Source organism: Babylonia areolata, chromosome 10, assembly GCF_041734735.1.
Source record: "Babylonia areolata isolate BAREFJ2019XMU chromosome 10, ASM4173473v1, whole genome shotgun sequence".
NCBI classification, from domain to species: domain Eukaryota; kingdom Metazoa; phylum Mollusca; class Gastropoda; order Neogastropoda; family Buccinidae; genus Babylonia; species Babylonia areolata.
The window spans coordinates 20,257,594-20,281,420 of NC_134885.1; the positions used below are offsets into that span (position 1 = coordinate 20,257,594).

General features: G+C 43.1%; 1 protein-coding gene across 2 annotated transcripts in view; it reads left to right on the plus strand.

Annotated features, from left to right (window-relative positions):
• Positions 1-4,966: 4,966 nt before the first annotated feature.
• Positions 4,967-23,827, plus strand: part of LOC143286873 (rho family-interacting cell polarization regulator 2-like) — a 115,234-nt gene continuing 96,373 nt past the window's right edge. Inside the window, exons 1-2 of one of the 2 annotated variants that reach the window (XM_076594771.1) lie at positions 4,967-5,063; positions 7,383-7,409. The gene's annotated coding sequence lies outside the window, so the exon portion shown is untranslated. Of the gene's footprint in view, positions 5,064-7,382; positions 7,410-23,731 lie in introns of those variants that run through there. The other variant, XM_076594770.1, reaches the window with a different exon arrangement.

The following is a 23,827-nucleotide window of genomic DNA, read 5'->3' on the forward strand; positions in this document are numbered from 1 at the left end:
GCGCGCCAATGCTTATCTATTATCCTCGAGAATGTTGTCTTGTCCTCTCTCTCTCTCTCTCTCTCTCTCTCTCTCTCTCTCTCTCTCTCTCTCTTTAGCTCAACCATCTGGATGTCTGTAAACAACTGGTATCGTTTCGCTGGTTCTATTGTTTATTGTTTTTTTGGTTTTTGTTTTTTTCATGCCCTTGGCCCATGTCCGAAAGAGTGCTTGTGCTCGCAATCAGGCGGACAAAGGGAGACAAGCGTGTAAAAACCAAGAATCAAGAAGGAGACAAGCGTGCAGAAACCAATAGCTGGAGAATGAAAGGGGAGATTGTGCAGAGGGCTTGCTGCTAACGGCCGCCACAGCCGAATTGCGCAATTACGAACAATGGCACACAATATGGGTAATCACGAGAGGTCAGTTTTCCCAACTTGGAGTTAATGGGAATGCCAGGAAACCCTTACACACGAGGCAGCCGTGCCTCACTGACATTTTGAAAGAACACAATAGGTATTCTTGTTATGATTGTTAACACAGTTGGTCGAAACGAAGTCAGCAGCGCAAACATAACGAATTATTCCAACTCTTACCTTTCGTTTGATTTTCGTAAAGCTTTGGTATAAAAAAAAATTGTTTAAGAAAAAAAAGAAAAAGAAAAAAAAAGAAAGAAATGCTAGAGCAGAATTTGAGTGAAAAACAAACAAACAAATGAAAACAAATTTATGTTTGAAACAATATATATATATATATATATATATATATATATATATATATATATATATATATATATATAAGAAACACTAGGGAGAGCTGGACAGTACAAGGTCTTCAGAGAAGAAGCCCCGCTCAGTCAAGTGTTTCGGCCCTTAACTCCTTACACTCTAAGGGGGCCGGGCCGCACCCATGTCATGACTCCTGGATGCCCTTGTATTGCCGCCTTATCTTTTCTTTTTTCCTGGTCCTCAGCAGGTTCGAACCTGCGCCTCCAGGGTGGTCGCCACTTCAGGACTGAGTCACCTTTTCTGGCAGACGTTTTAAAGTCTGAGCCATCGTACGCCTAGTTTGCATAGGGAAGTTTAATTTGAGCCATCGTACGCCTAGTTTGGTAAGGGAAATTTAATTTGAGCCATCGTACGCTGGAACTCTTTTCTGCTGCTTCTGCCATTGCCTTGAGAGCCCATGTCCTCTCTCTGCCAGAAATCGACAGCTGTTTCATGAGGCTGTAGGCAGATACGCCCACAAACCCTCTTGCATCAATCTCTATGGCGAGACTTTGGCTTGGAAGCCAGATTCTCTCAGGCTGCTGGCTAGACTAGCATTCTTCTGTCTTGTAGACGTGGGCTTCCTCCATTCTGCTTTCGTATGGCACAGTGAGCTCAATCAGAATCGCTTGTTTCGTTGCCTTGGAGTGGAGTAGTACTATGTCAGCTCTTGCTGATGATTTCCGGGTGTTTCTTCCCCTCTGGTAGGTCAACTGAGCATTCCCAATCTTTCGCTGCACTGACTGCCTCACTGACTTTCCATTTTCTGCCAGTCTTCAGCTTGGGTTGGTTGGATCTCACAATACTGTCACCTGAGCCTATGAGCATGCTGAGAAGTCTTGCCTTCCCTACCTCGTATTCTTCGACAAGGGACTTCAGAGGTAGCCTCAGCTTTGCTTGGCGACAGTAGAGTGCCACGTCAGTGAGACCAGGCGGGACACCAAGCCATTTGCGTGTGTACTTGTTGATCTGTGCTACAGCTGATATATGTCAGGAGAGGCCCCAGGAGTTTCGGTATCAGCATAGACTGTAGGCACCACACTTTGTATTTGCCAGGAAGGCCACACTGGTCTATGACATGCAGGCCTTCTGCTGTCTGCTTGGTTTCCTTTCCTCTTTTTGTATCTTTCAGGGACTCATCATACCATCTTCCAAGGCTCTTGACTGGTTCATCTGACACCGTTGGAATGGCTTGGTTGGCCACAGTGAATGTGACCGTTTCAGCTACCTTTCCTTTACTCAGTGAGAGGCTCCGTGATTTCTTTGGTTTAAAGTTCATCCTGGCTGAGGCAACTAGCTCGTCCAACCGCTTCAATATTTCACGGGTGTCATCCTCTTTTGTTGAATGGACTGTTGTGTCATCCATGAAGGCTTTCAAAGGAGGTATCTGGTATCCGTGACCGAGGTCGGCACGATCCGTTCCTTTCATTGAGGCCTTCAAGATCACTTCCATTGCCAGCACGAACAGAATTGGAAAAATTGCACAGCCCCCTTCGTGTGTATAAGAAGAAGATCAAATACACACGTTAAAGATCCTGTAATCCATGTCAGCGTTCGGTGGGTTATGGAAACAAGAACATATAGCAGCCGTCAGTCAGCTCTACTCAGGTTGGCAGCCTGTTGTGTAAAATTAATGACTCCGTATGTGTACAGCGCTTAGAGCTTGGTCTCCGACCGAGGATAGGCGCTATATAAGTATCATTATCAATCAGTCAGTCAACCATGGCTATGCCCACTTCCAGATTGATCCAATCTGTCATGTATTCCTTGGTGGCGAACCGCATTGAGAAGCCACGGAAGTACTTCTCGAGTCAGCATTTCCCTGATGTTCGTTGGTACATGGTGCATCTCGAGAGCCAGTTGGATCATCTCATAAGGAACTGACCCGTACGCATTTGCCAGATCCAGCCATACCACGTCAAGGTTCTTTTTATCTGCCTTTGCTCTTTGGATTGCATCCCAAATCATTGTGGCAAGTTATACACAGCCAGGAACTGGGAAGCCACCTTTCTGGACTGTACTGCCACATCCAGGTACTCATTTTCTTGAGGTATTTTGTCAGTCTTCCAGCCATGACAGAGAAGAAGAATTTTCCATTTATTTTCGCAAAATATATGTACTATATATTCAAAAGCCGGCGGATTTTGTAATCATGTAACAAGCGTAATTGGCCTACCTCTTTATCGACAGAAAAGCGCAGTCATTGTCCTGAACTGTTGATGACAGCCAAGCGCAATTGTCTCGTAACACTAATGGTAGCCAAGCGCAATTGTCTCGTAACACTAATGGTAGCCAAGCGCAATTGTCTCGTAACACTAATGGCAGACAAGCGCAATAATCATGCACCACCAATGGCGGACAAGTGCAATTGTCCAGCACCACTAATGGCGGGCAGATTGGACATGCGCAACTGTCTAGGCATCTGCTTGGCAGATGTGGTGTAGCGTATATGGTTTTGTCCGAACGCAGTGACGCCTCCTTGAGCTACTGAAACTGAAACTGAAACTAGCACTGACCATTAACGGCAGACAAGCTGTGTAGAGACGCTGATTTGCACGCGCCGCTCCATCTGGTGCAGGTGCCATGTGATTTCTACGTGGAGAAGAGCGGACGTCACGTTTTTCTTAACGCCGTGTCGAACGAATTGCACTGAGAAAAGAAGCGATGCTGGTTAACAAGTGTCCGTGTGTGTCAGTGTGTGTGCGTGCGTGTGTGTGTGTGTCAGTGTGTGTGCGTGCGTGTGTGTGTGTGTCAGTGTGTGTGCGTGCGTGCGTGTGTGTCAGTGTGTGTGTGTGTGTGTATGTGTGTCAGTGCGGTGCCGGTCAGTGTGTGTGTGTGTGTGTGTGTGTGTGTGTGTGTGTGTGTGTGTGTGTCCCGCGTACGCGTCTGTGTGTGTACCATGACCTGACCCCAAGCTGCAAGCTGATGAACAAAACTGGGCATGGCCGGAATCCTTAGGAGTTCTGTTCTCAGTAGAAATACCCGACTGCTGATGAAGCAGTTCAGCGGATCAAAGCCCAAGAGGTTACCTTCAAGTACGGATCACAACCAGTGATTACTGATGCACATCTGGCCGGGACATTTGGGCTAATTATTAATGTCCTTCTGTCGGCCGGGTGTGGCTGTGCTATTGCTCGGCTATTTGCCGATCATATGGCATGTGGCGTTATGTCCAATACGTTGGCCTAGAAGAGACCCCCCCCCCCCCCTTTTTTTTCCCACCTGTTCTGTTTGTATCCGCTATAGTGACTGTCAGTGGCAGTGTGTAACCTAATAGTGTGGCCAACTTACAGCTTGACTGAACCGGCGGGGAAAGCTGACATGCTTTTGGCTTTGTTTAGGCGGGCGTTCAGAAAGTCCCATCTGCACTTCATCAGTTCCCAGGCCACAAGTACCTCAACATGCACACACATTTTTTTTTTTTTTTTCAATATGCACACACTGCACGCAGACAGACACAGACACACACGCGCGCACGCACGCACACACACACACACACATACACCGTGCACACCGTGACACACACACATTCACATGCGCACACCGACACACACACACACACACACATACACACCAGTTCCCACAACCCACAAATTTGCACACGAACGCACACAGAAATTGTCAACAACAATAAACTTGCAGCTGACATACGTGGTGGGAACGAAAGAAGTATAACAAGGGGGCGCATCGAGAAAAACGGAAATATGTTTTATTTCTCCGAGTTGCTTCCCCTGGATGATGCGCTGTCGGCACCCGGACAAAGCACGCTTGAAAATAAATTATCATCCGCTGAACACGTTCAGCAACAGCTGCTGATGTTTTGAAGCAGTGAGCAGCAATGTCACCAGCAACTGAATCTTTGAAACAGTAAACACCATGCTTATTCGTGGTGTTTATTTACAAACGCCGATTAATTTTCGAACTGAATCACGAGTTCATCGCATCCCTTGAAAATCGGTTGATAATGGTGATGCACGTGCATCTCTCGATCGATACAATGCCTTGTTTTTGTTAATTTTAACTCGGAGGGTAGTCCATTCACTTGCTTTCTTGATATCAGAAGAGACGAGACAAAAATAACTGGATCCCGTTTATTTTTCTGAATAAAGGTTTTCACGGGTGACAACTGCAACGCGCTCAAATCAGGGTATCGTTAAGCGTCGTCTGCTTCTGCCAGCCTCCGCATCCCGATTCCGATGCACACTTTTGGATGTTGGATACAAATAACTTCCGGTCTGCGTTCTGCATCAAGTTGAGCTATCGGGATAAGAAATAGATCGTTTTGTTTGGAACCTTGGTATCATCGTTAACCTCGATGTAAGTCGTTTATGAGCATTTTTGGATTGTCTGGGAATGTGTTTATGTACAACAGTCGATGGGCTCGTTGGAAAAGATTGGTTGTTCCAATGACGCATGTTACATGGCAGATGCATCTCTTGACTGTCTCTTGACCTGTTGAGGATGTTGCAGACGATGTGTTGCTGACAGTGACTTACTGCTGGTTTTGATCACACTCATTCGGAATCGGACTATCAGTGTTGTCAAAGAAATGTAGCTAGGCTTTGAGATTTCAGCAGCATAAGATTAAGGGACTTTTTTAGCTTAAAAAAAAGTTGATGAATTTTCACACAGCATCCATCGATGACAAATTAATTGTACACCGACTATAGTATGTAAAAAACCAGATTAAGTATTTGTTATTCATAACGCGGTTAAAGTCAGTCACTTTTGTAAACTGATGTATAGGAACAGATGCACGTCATGCACGACAATGCCAATGGGTAACAGCTAGAGGTGCATCTTGTGCCATCTCAATATACTTTGTATAATGCATAGCACATAATAAGCTTATATGTTATCTGCACAGGTGACCAGTAATGTCATGAGTATTAATTCATAAGTTTTAGTGTTTCAGAAATGAATTAGACAAGAAAGGTGAGGATGGGACAGGTACTGAAACACTGTGAAATAAAAATTATTATCATTGACCCCGTACTGCTAGTTAGCAAACATTAGCATTGCTGTAGAATTAGAGTTGCTAGCCTCTGGAACTCACTGGCACCTGAATTTAAAACAAGTGCACCATTGAATAACACTGTGAAACTCTTAACACAATGGGAAGTTTTCACTTTCTAACTTAGAAAATTTTACTTGCAGTCTGATAGAATGTACATGTGTGCAGTTTGCAAACCCAATTACCTAAAGCATTTTCACAAATCTATGAGACATTTATAAGCTGTGATGCATGTGTGTGTATGTGTGTGTGTGTGTGTGTGTGTGTGTGTATTTGATACATTATATTCATTAAAACAATATGAATAACATGTTATTAACAAGTACAACAGTGAAGTTTGTGCACTTGAGTCAATGACACTGTATGGACCATTTTAAGCACTTGCTGTTTATCTACTTTAGTAGTTTTTACACATGTATAGAGGTTTTAGATCATTTGACTTTGTATGGTGAACTGACTTGTGTTTGATTAAGAGTATCAATTTGTGATAGATTTAAATTAAATAAATGAAATTTGATGTGGTTTTGTGGATGTGGTGTGGGGGTTGGGCTGGGACCGAGGTGGATTACTTGGTGCTAGGGTGTGCTGATTGAATTTGTTTTTAGCTGGCATTTGTCTGCACTGCCCTGTATATGTATGGGTGACATAGATCTGTTCTTTTTACTGTGTGGGATGACACATGAACTATTTTGCTATTTTGACTATCTTTTAAAAAAAAATCATGCCTGCATTTTATTGTAAACCATAGTGAGTCAGCAGCTCCAACTAGAGTCCCTAAGACTTGGGAATATTATTACTCTACTGTACTTAGTGGTATAACAGTGATGATGTTGAATGATGATTATTCTTATTGTAGTTGTTGTTATGTAAGGATGTCTTGAACATATTTTGTGTCATTGACTTAGTTAATGCACATGTATGTTTTGGAAACACTTCAGAGGCTTTTCACTAATTGTGGACATGTTTACACAAGCCCACACATAACATGTGCTCACTTGAAGTAATATAATATAATATATATATATATATATATATATATATATATATATATATATATATCATCAGTCATGATATGCTAACATGTGCACGCATTTGCATAAAGTTTGACAAAAATATTATGGTGCTATAAAGGAAATAAATCAAGTTCTGTTTTCTTGGTCATTTGGCTTTACTTTTGATTTGCAATGCAGACTGTCCATAAGTGGTTAATGCACTGTATTCATAATGATGATGTCAACAGTATCATCACATGATCAGTAGCCTTTCTCTGTTGTTTGTATTTGTCTGACATATGTAGGATACTTGTACACTCACACATATGTAGTTGTACACACATACGTCCAACACACACACACACACACACACACACACACACACACACACACACACACACACACACACACACACACACACACACACACACACACACACACACACACACACACACACACACACACACACACACACACACACACACACACACACACACACACACACACACACACACACACACACACACACACTGCAGTCATTGTAAGTTGATATACATTGTATGTTGAACTAAAGAAAGATACCCATGCATTTCTATTGAACAGAAACAATTTTTTCATCATGTGTTTCAGACAGTTGCAGCCGATCAGCAACATGGGGTGAGTGGATGGATCTTCAGTCAGATATATATCTTATCTATCATAACTGCATGAAACAGAACAAGGGTGGGGGGGGGGACAAAACAAAACAAAAAAAACGGTTCAAGCATGCAGTTTATTAAACAAAGTTGCCAGTGTGAACTTTATTGTTACTGTTTCTTTTGTTCAAAGTCTTTTCTGCCCAATTGTCTGCATGTGTATCATGATTATGTCAATATGCGTCAGTCTGGTCTGTATGTCAGTGTTTCTGCCGGTCAGTTTTCCTGTGTGCATGTCTCTCTGCCTGTCTGTCTGTCTGTTCACATGTCTGTCAGTCACTTGGTGTTTCTGTCAGTGTGTCATTCTGTCTGTCCTTATGACTCTCAGTGTGTATGTCTGACAGCATGTGCACATCTGTTCTTTCTGTCTGCCTGTCACTCTGTCACTCTCTGAGTGTCTGTCTGTCTGTCTGTCTCAAGAACTGTCTGTGTTTGTCACTAATGTCAGTCTGAGCCTGTCTGCCTGCTTCTCTGTCAGTGTTTCCGTATGTCAGTCTGTCAGTTTGTCTGACTGTCTCTCTGTCAGTCTTTCTGTCCGTCTGTTAGTCTGTCTGCTTGTCTGTCATGGTCATGCCTTTTTGTCTGTCTGTCCATCTCTCTGCTTGTCTGTCTGTTTCTGTCAGTCTTTCTGCCTGAATATTTTTCTGTCACTGTCAGTCTTTCTGTCTCTCGGCCTGTCTGTTCCAATGTGTGTCATTCTGTCAGCCAATCTGCCTGTCGGTGTGTGTGTGTGTGTGTGTGTGTGTCTGTCTGTCTGTCTGTCTGTGTCAGTCCATCTGCCGGCCTTATCTTTCTGTCTGTGTCCATCAGTCTTTCTGTCTGTCTCTCTGTCATTGATTGTCTCTGTCTGTCTCTCTCTGTCAGTTCCTCTGTTGTCTGCCTGTCTGTGTCAGTGTGTGTGTGTCATTCTGTCAGTCCTTTTGCCTGTCTGCCTATCTGTCAGTGATTCAATCTGCATATATATTTTTCCTGTCTGTGGGAGTCATCATTGCCAGTCTCCTTATGTGTTTGTGTCTGTCTGTGTCTCTCTTTGTCAGTCCCTCTGATTGATCTGTCTGTGCCTGTCGGTGTATCACTGTGTGTCATTCTGTCAGCCCTTCTGTCTGTCTGGCTCTCTGTCAGTGGTTCAGTCTGCCTGTTGGTCTGTCTGCCAGTCTCTCTGTGTCTGTCTGTCTGTCGGTGTTTCTTTCTGACAGTGTCTGTCGATGTCTGTCAGCGTTTGTCTCTCGTACTCAGTGAATTGGTTTTTTTTTCTTTTTTTGTCATGTCAGTGTTTCTTTCTGCCAGTGTGTGTCTATCCTTGTCTGTCAGCGTTTCTGTCTCTCAGTGGAATTGGTCTGTCTGTCTTTTACTGGTTTTAGTCATACTGTCTGCCTGGCCATCAGTGTACACATGTCATTCTGTCACAGTTTCAGTCATTCTCAGTTTCTGCCTGTCTTTGGTGTTATGCTGTCACCATCACCATATATCAGTATACAGTATTCCTGTATGTCACTTTGTCAGTTTTTCAGCCACATAAGCGTCAGTCTTTCTGTTTCATGCATAATAATTAATATATATATATATATATGATCTTTGATTTAGTAAGTCAGTCATTCACTAATTGTCTGTCTGACTCTAGTGTAAAGCTTTGTTTCCCAGGCTGTTTCTGTGAAGTGTCATCCCAGTTCCTTTTGCTCAATCATTTGCTTTCTGTAGTGTGTGCGGGATTAGGGGGTGGGGGCGGTGGAATCAAAACTGAATGGTTCTAGCAGGAATTGAAACCAGGACTCTTACATCCAAGTCAGCTGGGTTTTTTGGTTGTTGTTTTTTTTCTTTTTCAGAGTGCTGATGCACAACTTTTGTCAGAATTCAGATGGTGAGCATACATTGTAACCGAGCGTAACTTGATTGTGATCCTGCTTGCTTTGGAAAAGGGAGCCGTAGATCCATTTCCAGAATAGAAGTGGCCAATGCATCAATGAATCATTGATGAACTCTTCCAGCAGAAACCACCGGTAGCTTCACAGGTTGGAACTCCCGGGAATGCAACAGACAGACTCCTGTAGCCAAGAGGTTTCAAGTTGCATGTTGTACTGTGTTGTAATTTTTTTTTTTAAAGTACTACTTTGGCACAACAGATGTATTGCATATGTTGTATTTGGTACAACAGATATTATAATTATATATATAAGTATATATATATATATAGTACAACAGATTTTGCATTTATGTGTGTGTGTGTGTGTGTGTGTGTGTGTGTTGTTGTTGTTGTTGTTGTTGTTGTTGTTATCACTCTTGATAGTAAATCCCAAAATTGATTCCCTAAAATGACCACAAGCCTGAAACTGTTGGGTGATGCAGGACATGCTATATTAAAGGTATTTTTAATGGAGTGAATACATCCAAGCCCTGATATCTTTTTCCATAAAAGGAAGAAGTATCAAACATCAGTAAATTGTGCTTTAACTTTTATCCTTAGAAACTGACTAATATGTGTAGGAAACTGATATATTTAGGCCAGTCTACACAAGCAAAATAAGTATGAATCGGAGGGACAGCTTTCATTACTTGGTTAATGACAACTTGTTCATAATACTGACAGTTTTGATGAATAATGAATGATACTGATTAAGCTAAGGACAGGTGTAACCATTACAGTGCAGTCATGAAGAGCAGTTGTGTGACTGTATATATGATAGTCAGTCGTGTCCGACTATGACCATCAGAACAGCAGAGGAGGCAACTGCTGTTCCGACTATTTGGGCTAGGATTTGATTATAGTGGAGAGTGTCTTGCCCAAGTACATCCCCACTCTCTCGGCCAAGAGGGTTTTAGGACAGTCGGCGTTGGGATGGTGTACACCCTCTTTAAACCAGGGTGAAAAAAGTTAATGGTCCCATTGCCTTTAATGGCCGTTGGGGCAGTGAATTCTTTTCCATTGTGTCTAGGGCTTGACATAGGAAGGAGGAGGAGGCCATTACTCTCCTACCATCGTTTTCACCTTCCATAACTGAAGTCTGGCACCTGTTCACACCTGGGTGATGTGAGGAAATATTGGGAGTAGAATGGCTTTCCATCTGACACAACACTGTACCTTCTTCTTCTTCTTCTGCGTTCGTGGGCTGCAACTCCCACGTTCACTCGTATGCACACGAGTGGGCTTTTATGTGTATGACCGTTTTTACCCTGCCATGTAGGCAGCCATACTCCATTTTCGGGGGTGTGCATGTTGGGTATGTTCTTGTTTCCATAACCCACCGAACGCTGACATGGATTACAGGATCTTTAACGTGCGTATTTGATCTTCTGCTTGCACATACACACGAAGGGGGTTCAGGCACTAGCTGGTCTGCACATATGTTGACCTGGGAGATCGTAAAAATCTCCACCCTTTACCCACCAGGCGCCGTCACTGTGATTCGAACCCGGGACCCTCAGATTGACAGTCCAACGCTTTAACCACTCGGCTATTGCGCCCGTCACAACACTGTACCGAAATGGGGCCTTGAACCCTGATCACTGGTGAACACTCCATCAGAAGTTCATCACCATTGTCTTATTCACGGACTCTGTCATGGTGCCCTGGCGCCTACTCCCTCATGGGTTTTTTGGTTATCAAACAGAAACTTGCTGACAGTGCTGATATATCTCACAACTGATCCCTTGACATTTAGCTGAGCGGCATGATCTGGGAAGATTCCTAGGACCGGCTGCAGTGGCATGTAAAATGCAGTGTCATCCAACAAAAAAGAAAAGAAAGTAAAAAAAAAAAAAATTAACATTAAAAGAAGAGAGAGAGAGAGAAGAAATGCTTGGAGTTGCCAGTGTTTAACAGTTGGAGCTGGCTTCTTTACGCCCAGAATCCATTTTCTATGTCTTATATGACGTCATTCAGGTCAGGTTGTTTTCACAGTGGGATGTTTTATATATTGTTTTCACCCTTTTTATCTTTCAGTGTCATTGTCTTCCTCTTTCTCCTCTTGTCTCTGTTCTTCTCCCACCCCCATCACCCCCCCCCCCCCAGCCCCCCCAACCTCCCTTTTTATTTTTATTTTTATTTTTTTTTTTTTTTTTTTTTGTTGCTATCTTCCTTCTTCTTTCTGTGTGTGTGTGTGTGTGTGTTAGTCTGGAGCTCTCTGGCACTCTCCATGCCTCTGTCCCGCTCACTGCTAGTCACTCTGTCTTCTCTTTCAGTTTCTGTCTCTGTTTTTGTCTCTCTCTGTGTCTTTCTTCTTATCCCTTTCATTTTCCCCCTGTTTTTCTTCTTAAGAGTATGAAGATGAACAAGTCATGTGTTTTGCTTCCGAGGAAATAATGCCATGGCACAGATCGATTTATGCTTTTTTTCTTTCTTTTTTTTAATGCATTTCCAAGGCAGAGGAAGGGCATGGCATACAGAACAGCAGTCAGGCACAATCGTGTAGCACGTGATTATGGAATGCAGAGCTAATCAGTGAAGGAGTCTCCGCTCACCTTATCGTTAGCTTCTCGGTCTCTGTCTTTCTTAGAGCTGTCATTCTATCTCTGTGTCTTCTAGTCTTTCCCACTTTGTGTCAGTCTGTCTTTCACCCCCCTGTTAGTCTGTCTGCTTTACTCATCCCCCACACCCCACACCCCCATCACCCCGCCCACCCACACATCCCCTTCCCCATCCCTCCCATCCTCATGCCTACTCCCTACCACCCTCGTTCCTCACCTGTTTGTTCTCTCAAACATCACACACACAGTGTACATGAATACATGCGCAATTAGTGTGAACCACATTTCAGGGAATTTAAAAGGGGATTTAAACAAAGCCAGCCAAGGAAGAGAAACAAATTTGAACAGTGAAACCTGTAACTGAACTGACAAGAAATGGACAAGAAGAAGAGTTCATTTCAAACCAACTCTCAGAATGATGGTCTCTGGTTGACATTTGATCACCAGCTGATGATGATGGTGGCAATGACGGTGATGATGATGATGGTAAAGGCGGTGAAATGTCAACGCCTTGCACAGCACAGCACAACACGATGGATCAATGTATGGATCTGTCTTGAGCGAAGGGGGTGTGGTGGACTGCTCTGCACGTGGTGTGTGGAAGGAGATTGACTGCATGCCTCGCTTCTTCTTTTCAGTGCCAGCGTTTAGCAGTTTTACCTGTGTTGCCACGTGATAACTGGTCGTCTGGGATTTCTCAGGAAACTGTGCAAGCATGCATGTGTGTGGCACCTGGCTTTGCCAGGTGAAATTTAGTTGAGGTTAGGTAGGTAGAGAAGTAGGGGTTGGATGTATCCTGAGTGGTGAAATTCTGGAAGAAGGTGTGCACACACATGTATGTTTGTGTGTGAGGTGGAGCAGATGGGAATCACATTTTGTCACACAGCAAACCTTTTTTGCAGTGTTGTTTAGATTTAAGCTGCTGCTGCTGCCGTTGCATTTTTTTAATTTTTTTTTTAACCTTTCTCGTTGTGTATACATGTGTATGTGTGTGGAGGTGATGTGTACTGTATGTGGGAGAGAACCGTTCTGTGGGGAGAAGAGAAAATTAAAAAAACTGCTGAAGAAGCAAACAAAAGACAAAACAAGAAGCATAAAGGAGAAGAAGACCCTTACATAATGCAAAAATGAAAATGGTGTGTTACAGTTCTTTTACTAGTGCCAGTTTTAAATTTGAAAAAAAATAAAATAAAAAAAAAATAAAAAGCTGATGTGGTCTAGCATATATGTGGATCAAGTCCACAGTCTTTGATGCTTATTTGAAATTGAAACTGAAACCAGTGCATTGGGTTTTTTTGTTGTTGTTTTTTTGTTCTTTTTCCCTTTTTTGTTGTTGCTTATAACAAGTCCTCAATGAGTTTAAACGTGAGTGAATTAAAACAAGTTCTGTTTACCTGTGTGGTATTTATTTATTTATTTATTTATTGAAGAAGTGAAGACACTTTATTGTAAGCACAAAATACTTTGGTTTATGAACGGTTTTCATCTTTAGGAGTCCCCACCCCACCCCCCACCCCTACTCCTCTTTGTGATACACATTACGTTGCTGTCATAATTCCAGGTCTTTGGATCATTCATGTGTTCAGCTGGTTTCAAGATATTGTACCATATTATTTTATTTGCTGGCATGTGATGTCTTACGTCGTTCAGTGTGAGTGACAACATCTCGATGCTGTTTCACTATGGCAGATTACTGGAGATTATTTGTCAAGCTTTAGTTTTTGTGCACGTGCAGTCATGCACCCATGTTAAAAATGATAAGACATCCACAGACATTGCAAAGTGCCGCACTCTCTCTCTCTCTCTCTCTCTCTCCCCCCCCTCTCTCTCTCTCTCGCAAATAAAGTATAGATCTGACAGGTGCATGTTTGCCTGATTTTTCCCCTCCCAGTAACAACTGTACCACTAGCGTTATATTGCCAAGACATTAGCACGTAAATCTTATCTCTTTGACAAACGGCAAAATATGGAGCAGCAGGAAATTTCCCCTGAGATATAAACTGATATTGTTACTCATATTTTTTTGGTTCCCACTCCCATACAACCGGCTGCAAATTTTGGCAGCTGAAGACCAGTATTTGAGGGTAAAATTTTTAATGCCTTTGACACCAGATGCCTGACTTTATTTCAAATGAAAATGTCAGGTAGAGAGATACCATCGACCTCTGGCATTAACCATCGTTTGCAAACAGCGTGTCCGCTTGCCGAGACATGTATTGAGGACCCCTTCCCCCCCCCCCTCCCCCGACCACCCTCCACCCCGCACACCGCTCGCCCTCCTACACACACACACACACACACACACCTCTGCGACAAGAAATGCAAACCGTGCCGCGACTTGGATCCAGGTCCTCTTAAAATTCGCGAAGGCCATGATTGGTCACCTGCAGGTCGGAGAAAGTAGAGAGGGGACAGCCCAAGATGAACTATTGACAAACAGTGGAGAGAGACTTCAGACAATGGGGAGTGACACCAGCAAAAACTGACTGAGGACCGTGTAAAAAGGAGCCTCGGCTGCCTCGTGCCATGGACTAAGCTTAGTGTCTATGCTGGTGCGTGGAACGTCGCGGGAGTCATCTTGTCTTCGGCACAAAACTCATATCCAGCCCCCGCCCCCCCCTCAACACCACAACGTGCCCATCAAGAATTATGTCCGACGTTGCGGAGTCAGTGACAGTTGTGCAGGCGGACCCAGACCCAGTAAGTTCCTAATTATATTGCTCGCTGCAGGGAGTGAGCGAGACATGTCATGCATTGTTAATGGACACACATTGCGGAAACGATTGTGTGACTCATTCTTTTACCGGCTGGCTGGGGAGACGAACACACACACACACACACACACACACACACACACAGAGTAGTTTTTCTTTCTTTAAAATCTTTTCAGTTTTTGATGGGGGAAAGGTGTGTGTCCGAGAGAAACAATGTGTGTATGTGTGGGGATGGTGTGTGAATGAGTGAGAGTGTCACAGAGAGAGAGAGAGAGAGAGAGAGAGAGAGAGAGAGAGAGAGATATTAATGTTTTCGCTGTTAGTGATAGAACACAAAATCGTCTGTCTGAAAGAAACAATTATGTGTGGAGGTGGTGATGGTGGTGGGTGAATGAGAGAGAGAGAGAGAGAGAATGAGTCGTACACGCACAGAGGGTCAAGACAGATCATCAGTAGGTGATGGGCTTCCAACCTGACTGATTCGACGATTCAACCTTTAGAACACTCCCTGACTCGGACGATGGCTTCAGAGGTCCCCATTTCCATTCAGGCATCCCCTGACCCCCACTCTCCTCTCCCCCCACGCCCCTCCACCCCCACACACATACGCACACACTCACGCACGTACGCACACACACACACAAACCCTTACAGTTTTCAATCCAGTCAGTGTCATCAGTGGACCCACGTGGGTTTTTTACCCCTCCGTCGGTGACTTGTTCCATTTGTGTGTGTGTGTGTGTGTGTGTGTGTTATTTTATGTTGTTTTTTGTATGTTTTTCCCCAAACAGTAAAATGAAATAGAAATTGAGTCGCGCGCACGCACGCACGCGCACGCACACACACACACACACACACACACACACACACACACACACACACACACACACACACACACACACACACACACACCTCTTTCCTCACTGCGACTCATGTATTATATTAATTATTGAAGGTGAACGTCAGTAATAACGGTGACATTGACAGCAAGCAGCAGTGAGAGAATGTACGCGCGTATGTTAATTCTCCATACGTACACTGATTCAGCGGTCCGTTTTTGCATACATTGTTTTGTGCATAACACGGACGCAGCACAGATGCGCTTTGTCCACAAGGTCCAAACTGCTGACCCTGGCTTGCCCAGCTCCACTTGACAAGCTGTAAAAACTTGTAGGAAATAAAGTCCATTTGGGGTGATGGGGAAGGGTGTGTGTATGTATGTGTGTGTGTGTGTGTGTGTGTGTGTGATGATGGTGCGCCCTGTTCATTTGGTATAATGGCCTTTATGTGAATAAATAATCGGTTTTCCGTAACTGTATCCCATTTTGTCCCTTATATTTTATATATATTTATAATCATTATACTGTCTATCAGTCCGACAAATAAGAGTTATTTTGAGACACCAGCGGGATACTTTAAACTTGCTCATGCTGTATGAGTGAGGGAAAGAGACTCGTAGACCAACAAGATAGATCAGTTTCGCTATCCTATGAATATTATAAATTTTTTATTATATTAGTTAGTGCGACAGAACTCCGTCGTGTGTGCGCGCGCGTGTGTTTGCGCGTACGTGCATGTGAGAGATAAGAGACAGGGGCAGCTAGAGAGAGAGAGAGAGAGACAGAGATCATGACCTGAAGTTAACAAGCTACATTTCTTTTATCTATCAGTGTATGGCCCAACTTCAACCATGTTATGACTTCTCGTACAGTCGTACCAGCATTGTAGCAATAGAGGTCAGTGAGTAGATGAATCTGCCAAACAATATGAGATAGTGTTGCTTCACTTTGTTTCTCTAGAGCGACGGTCGTCTGTAAGTAGTTTACATCACTGCTCTCCTATGAACAGCAGAACAAGATAACACACACACTCGCGCGCGCGTCACACACACACCTCCACCCACCTACACACACACACACACATTGTGCGGACGCGCTCTCCCCGGGGAGAGGGGCTCGAATTTCACACAGAGCAATCTATTGTGACAAAACAGCATTACGTTTCAACACAATGCAACACACACACACTCTCTCTCTCTCTCTCTCTCTCTCTGAATCCATACCCTGACCACGATTCGTGATGGAACGAGAAACCTTTTTTTTTCATTGCTTTTTTCTTTTTCTTTTCTTTTTTCTTTTTCTTTTTTTAAACGATCTTGCGCGCGTGCGTGTGGTCGGTGAAGGTGAAACAATGGACTTTCAAACCTGTGGATGTTTTTCCCGTGTGTGTGAAGATCTATATGGTGGTGATTTTACAGGATTCACAAAAAGTTAAGGACCACTGGGGGAACTTGGGCTGTTATATTCTTGGGGATGTATTAAAGTGATACTGAATGATGCAGAATTTCCATCAAGACAGCGATGTGCACAGCTCACTGTAATGACCGTCACTCGAAAGAAGAGATGTATCTTGCTCTTTTCTTGTTTATGCATTTATATATCTATTTATTTAGTTGTTTTTACAGTGGAAGAACCACAACCGTCGTTTATAAACACCTGAATAACCGTGCATTTTGGCTGAAAGATCGATTTTTCAAACGCAATTTTCAAACTGTCCATGGTGCACATCTGCGTGAAACAGCCCCGTTTGTGCATTCAATGAAAGGTCAGTGACAGACCATCAGGATGTAGCCTGCATACTGTTAAATAATCTATCGATTTGTTAACATGTTACGAAAACACACCTGCTGTCATGAAGGGGTCCTCAACTTTTTGTGAAGCCTGTACCTCGGTGGACTTTCTCTCTCGGGAGCTTGAGTGTCGTTATCATGCATGCCCTGATGAACTGAATCTTCTACACACAGCGCGAGGGCCATCCGCCCCCCTCCTACCCAGACCGTACTTTACATACTGTATACTTACTTTGCATACAGTAGGTACATATACATACAGCTTGCGATTCGGGTGAATTCGTATACTGTTGTGTGGTGGTGGTGCAGGAGCCTGTCATAGTGGGCGTCTTTTTTTTTTGTTTATTTTATTTTATTATTTTCAAGTGGTGGATTAATTCATGTTTTGCTGTGCGGTGAAATGAATGATTGTTCCGGATTTTGTGTGTGGATGACGATTCAAGGTGTTGTTTCTAATCTTTTGTGGAACGTTTTTTGTTTTGTTTTAGTTTTTTTCTCCCGCGGGGTAAGGGGAGTAAAAAGTGTTTTCGGGTTGACGGGTTGACGGATGTTTACGAGTTGACGGTTCAGATTTCATTTTGTCTTCAGTTGTTGATAATTTTTTGGCGTACGACACGAGAATGATTGATTATTATTGGGGGAGGTGGTAGCGTTTTGTTTTGTTTTTCCTCCTATTGTTGAAGTGTCTTTCTGTAGAAGGCTATATGTGCATGGTGCTTGTTGAACTGAGAACCATGCTGTGTAGAGGAGAGTCCTGCATAGTACAGGAAAAAGAAAAAAAAGGAGTGTGACGACGACAGTGCTGTCTGTCTGTTGAGGAGTCACATCGGATATGTGGAATCGGTACAGTACGTAACAATGCACAGTGAAAACGGAGCAGTGCAGAAAAACTAGCACAGTGCGGTACAATGTGAAACGAAACAGCGTAACGGAACAGTACAGTTCCTAAAGAAATAGTGCAATGCAAAATGGCACAGCACAGCACAGTACAAACGATGCATTACAATGCAGAACAGCAAAGTACAAAACAAAACAGTGTAGTACAATGCAAAGCAGTGAGTTCAGTGCTCAATGGACACAGTACATTATGATACAAAACGGCACAGTACAATGTATAACGCCACAATACAGTGCAAGACGTTACGGTACACTAAAACGATACAATACAGTACAAACGGTACAATAAGGAATAATACAGTGCAGTTCAATGCAAAACGGTACAGTACCGACCAAAACAGTGCAGCCTAAAACAGTGCAGTTGAACGCAAAACTGTATAGTGCAGCGCAAAACAGTATAGCAGAATGTAAAAACGATACAAAACAGACCAAAACAGTGCAGTTCAGTGCAAAACGGTACAGTACAATGTAAAACGGCGCAAGACAGACCAAAACAGTGCAGTACAATGCTAAACGGTACAGTACAATGTAAAACGGCACAAGACAGACCAAAACAGTGCAATACAATGCTAAACGGTACAGTACAGAACAGTACAGTATTGTATGAATAGGGCGGGTACCAAACCCAGGTGAACACTCCTACTTTTTTCTTTCTTTTTTCTTTTTTTTGGGGGGGGGGGGGTGTGAGGGGGGGGCAGTGTCCAGGTGAAAAGTGTGTTTGTGGGAGGGGATGCATCGGTTGGGGAGTTGGGAGTGGTAAGCGGCAGTGCACCCGACTTTAAAGCGAGTTTCTATGGATACGCTTCTCAAATAATCGGACCGGAATTTTTACTACCCTCTCCACTTGACCGTGATAGTGGTCTGGGTGCTAGTCATTCGGATGAGACGATAAACCGAGATCCCTCGTGCAGCACGCACTTGACGCACATAGCGAATCCTTGCCAACAAAAGGGTTGTCCATGGCAAAATTCTGTTGACAAGATAATCCACTTTGATCGAAAAGCAAATTTATGCAACTTCAGAAGAAAAAAAAGAAAGAAACAGAAAGAAGAAACAAGTGGCGTCGCTGTGAGGCGACGCGCTCTCCCCTGGAAGGACAGTCCTAATTTCACTCAGGTAGACTTGTGACAAAAAGTGATATACCGTGACAAGTGATAATAATGCAGTGATAAGGCAAGACCACATAAGACAAAATTGTTTATAAACGAGAGTTAGACATAAGCCAGAGAGGGTTTTTTTTCTTTCTTTTTTTCTTCATGTGCAAGCTGCCCTCGCCCATGATGATGATGATGATGTTGATGATGATGATGATGATGATGCTAGACATGCAGGCAATATATGTATCCGCTTTGATGGTGGTGGTGGTGGCTGTGGCTTGTGGGAGAAAAGGTTAATCGTGTTTAGGGGGCAGGCGTAGCCTTCCATCGACCGCGCGCACGTGCTTCATGTCCCGGTGCTGGTCTGGTGATGAAAGCTTGCGGGTTTTTTTTTTTCGTGTGTGTGTGTGTGTGTGTGTGTTCCTTCAGAGGTGTGTGAGAGAGAGAGAGAGAGGTGGGGGTGTAGGTGGGTGGTGGTGGTGATGGGATTAATAGAGAAATACATGAGGCAGAAAATCTAATATTCTGACGCTGTTTTCTATGTTTTCTATTCTGGGGCCTTTGTGTGTCTTTCCATCTTTCTTTCAGTCTTTCTTGGCATTCTTTCTTTCTTTCTTTTATTGTATGTTATTTTACTGTTTTGCTAGTTCCTCGCGACCCATATGTGAAGTGCACACGCAATTTTTTGTTTTGTTTTTTGTTTTTTTGTTTTTTTTGCGAGGGATGGAGGTTGGTTTTGTTCCATCTCTAAACTATCCCAATGTCATGGACACGACTCTTCAAAACAAGAACGTACTCGAGCGGGAAAAGAAACAAAACAACACCAACAAAAGCAACAAAACAAAGTTGTAGTGGACGAAAATAAGACGCCATGAATTTTTCGTGTACTGTTAGACTGAAAGGAAACGAAGTTTTCTCTCCCAGCAGAGAGATACATCTGTTTTTCAAAACACGCTTTCACGTTAAGCCTTGCGGTGCATCATGGAAATGTAGACCCCCTCTTGAAAACAGAACGGGGTTGATTATGGTCGAGTCCACTTGCGTGAACAGTGTGTAAACTATACTTCATTTACTTCGCCAGGCGCGCACGGGATTAATAATTACACACGGAATGCCAAGAGGATCTAAAACGGGTTTGGTACGCACTGGGGGTAGTGGTGTTTGTTTGTTTTTGTTTTTTGTTTGTTTGTTGTTTTTTTGAGGGGTGTTTTTTTTCGGTTTGCCCCTATTGTTAACCGGGCGGCGTATCCATATGCAAGTTGGTGACTTGAACAGATATAGCTTTGTTAGGGTGGGATTTGGATACGCCTTTATATTAAAAGGAATGATACTAATTATGATAAGCTTTTCAGTTGGATATGAAATGTAGTGTAAAAAGCCGGTGACCTATACTATACGTTGTAGCTTTTTTTTTTTTTTTAAGTCATAAAAAATGAAATTAAAAAAAAAAAAAGCTTGAAGTTGGGTAAGGCACCCTCTCCCCCACTCTCCCCCCCTCACCCCCACCCCACGCACAAAAAAAAAGAAAAGAAAATCCTGTTGCATAAATAGCTTAAATTGGGTGGAATTTGGATACGCTGTGGCAGTATTTAAAAGAAACAACAACAAAAACAACAACAACAACAACAAACAACACCAACAGTACAGACAGAGACAAAAGCAAAACGAAATTAACAGCATGTGACACATTCACACAACTAGACAACCACGTCCTGAAACACACATAGCTGGATTCGGCTGTTCTGGTTTTTTGTTGGTTTTGTTGTTGTTGTTTTTTGTTGTTGTTTTTTTGTTTACATTTTGTGTGGTTTTGGAAGAAAAAACAACAACAACAACAACAAAACACTTTAGATTGGACATGTAAGGACAGTGAGTTAAAACAAAAGACTGTGTCAGATACGGTTTAATAGGATAGAACTTGGAAAAAAAACAAACAAAAAAAACCCAAACACACACACACACACACACACACACACACACACACACACACACAAACACCTGTGGCATAACAAACAACAACAACAACAAAGCAAAAAAGCAGCATTGAAATGGACTAGGCCCAAAAACACTTTGATGATCTATCATCAGCAGATCAGTAGGGTTTGTGTACTGGCTGCCGTCAGACGACAAATAGATGCAGACATGTACCTGCTTACTCTCGGAAGATCTACTTTTGTGATTTTGCATCTGAGACAATTTTTTGTCCATTTCATGAAGAAAGGGACAATACAATGACAACACGATTTTGACTCGGACGTTTTAGTTTGAGGGATTCACTTTGATCGGTCATTTCAGTTAAGAAATTGATCTGTAGTGTAATATAGTGTTTTTAAACAAGGAATTGTATGAAAGGAAACCTAAATAAAATCAAGAGCGATCAATAAAGAAACACAGTCACCTCATAGTCATGTTCTGTGAAGTTGGACAGAGACCCACAACTTAAGCCGATCGCTCTTCAGTGACTTCCCGTCAGCTGACGCACATCAAAATCAAATCCCCCATAGAAGAAATCCCTTAACCCCTAAAGCAAATCGAAGTCTTGTGTCTGCCCATTCACATTAGCATTTTAATAATTATGTGAATTGTTTTGATTGTAGTAGTCGTGTTCATGGGCTAGATATGGCCGCGGGTGAATTGTATTGTTTGTACTTGTGATTATAGGCTAGATATGGCCATAGGTGAATGGTATTGTTTATGATAGTCCTGTTTATAGCCTGGATATGGCTTCATTGATTTGTTTGTAATAGTCCTTTCCATTGCCTGGATATGGTCATGGGTGAATGGTTTGTGTGTTACTGTAATAGTCCTGTTTATAGCCTGGATATGGTTATGGGTGAATGGTTTTGTGTGTTACTGTAATAGTCCTGTTTATAGCCTGGATATGGTCATGGGTGAATGGTTTGTGTGTTACTGTACTAGTCCTGTTTATAGCCTGGATATGGTCATGGGTGAATGGTTTGTGTGTTACTGTAATAGTCCTGTTTATAGCCTGGATATGGTCATGGGTGAATGGTTTGTGTGTTACTGTAATAGTCCTGTTTATAGCCTGGATATGGTCATGGGTGAATGGTTTTGTGTGTTACTGTAATAGTCCTGTTTATAGCCTGGATATGGTCATGGGTGAAAGGGTTTGTGTGTAATAGTCCTGTTTATAGCCTGGATATGGTTATGGATGAATGGTTTTGTGTGTTACTGTAATAGTCCTGTTTATGGCCTGGATATGGTTATGGGTGAATGGTTTTGTGTGTTACTGTAATAGTCCTGTTTATGGCCTGGATATGGTCATGGGTGAAAGGGTTTGTGTGTAATAGTCCTGTTTATGGCCTGGATATGGTCATGGGTGAATGGTTTTGTGTGTTACTGTAATAGGCCTGTTTATGGCCTGGATATGGTCATGGGTGAATGGTTTTGTGTGTTACTGTGATAGTCCTGGGTATGGCCACCGGTGGGCCGCCTGGATTGTAAGTCTGACCTACCAACATCACTTATTGCCCACAGGACTTTTGAAGGTGTGTTGAGTGTGTGGGACGCCGACTCACTGCATTGCTCCATTGCCGTCATGCTTGGAGAAGGGTGCGAAGAGTATGGGGCTGTTGTAGTGTGTCTGCAGCAGTGTTGCTGCGTGTGCACCATGCTGTGTGGGGTGAATAACGTGGATTCCAGCACCAGCTGGCTGCATCAAATTCAAAGTGCTCCATATATTGTCTGGAACTAAGTGGACAGAATACTATTAACAGGATGGTTCTCCCATGAACGAACGCTGTTCCAAAGTGACTAAGGATATAGGTACAACCTGCGGGATGATGTGGACAAACTTCTATCAGGACTTGAATAATTATTCTATTCAGTTTTGATCCAGCGTGTGGGTCGAATGTGGAAAAACTGGCGTCGGGACGAAAATATGCTGTGCAGTTTTGAGGGATTCGTGGATAGGGAATTCCTTGCCTGCAAATAAGCGGGAGAGAATGATTGCAACAATAATTATTGAAACCGTCCCATCCAGTTAAGATATTGATGAGTTGAGCACACTGGACAATATCGACAAACTCGTAACAGGACTGAAATAACCTGTCCTGTTGTATGGACAGAGAGCTAACAGGGACGAAACGGTTTATTGACAGTCGTTGATAGTTTTCTCTGACAATTGACCATCGAACTAGCATTTCAAATTTTGGACCCAGTTAGAAATTTCTATATCACTTCAGTGTGAAAACTTTGTGAATCAGCCTTTCTCTAAACCTGTGAATTGGGAGCGTGCAGACTGAGAATGTGTTCTATCAGTTTCAAAGACTTTACATCCTCGGCAGCCGAACATTTTTTGAGAGCCCTCTCCCCCACCCACCCTCCGCAACACCCCTCTCCACCCCTAGGTTTCAAGAAGTGTAAGAACAATCCACCATCTGCCCTTGGGGAAGAAGAAAAAAGCTAGAGAGTCGGTGTTGTCATTTCCTTGGACTGCCTGGACTGTCGTCAAGGGCAGCAGACATAACACCGTCGTTTGTCTTTGAGAAGCGTGGTAATCCTCTGCTAGCTTGGGACAACAACAGCGACAAATCTGTCAGAACGCCCGCGAAAGGATTCA